This window comes from Octopus bimaculoides, chromosome 7 (genome assembly GCF_001194135.2).
Source record: "Octopus bimaculoides isolate UCB-OBI-ISO-001 chromosome 7, ASM119413v2, whole genome shotgun sequence".
NCBI lineage: Eukaryota > Metazoa > Mollusca > Cephalopoda > Octopoda > Octopodidae > Octopus > Octopus bimaculoides.
The window spans coordinates 94,512,251-94,512,651 of record NC_068987.1 but is presented as its reverse complement, the minus strand read 5'-3'; the positions used below and the strand labels follow the sequence as shown (position 1 = coordinate 94,512,651).

At 35.9% G+C, this 401-nt stretch overlaps 1 protein-coding gene across 11 annotated transcripts in view; it reads right to left on the bottom strand.

Moving 5' to 3' along the window:
- The window catches only part of LOC106883309 (teneurin-m), a 487,309-nt gene that overhangs the window by 406,695 nt on the left and 80,213 nt on the right, over positions 1-401 (bottom strand). The gene's annotated exons all lie outside the window — the stretch shown is intronic.

Below are 401 nucleotides of genomic sequence, written 5' to 3'. Positions count from 1 at the left end.
TGTGCACATTGGGTGACAACAACGACCACAGACATCAACACATTGGTCTTATCTGTGATTGTATGCTTAGGAAATGTATATCACATTGAGAGAGAGAGAGAGAGAGACAGAGAGGGGGGGGAGAATATGAGGGATGAGGGGCAGAAAATGGAGAGAGATCAGATGAATGAATGGATGAATCTGCAAAGCAGTTTCTTGAAATGCACACACACATTTAGGGATGTATGTAGAGGCACATGCTTGCACATTTGGAGTTTTGTTCTACACACACACATTTATATATAATACATATACATACAAACATATGCATACACGCACACACACACACACACAAGTACATATATACACATACAGATGTTCATATATATATATATATATATATATATATATATATATATATA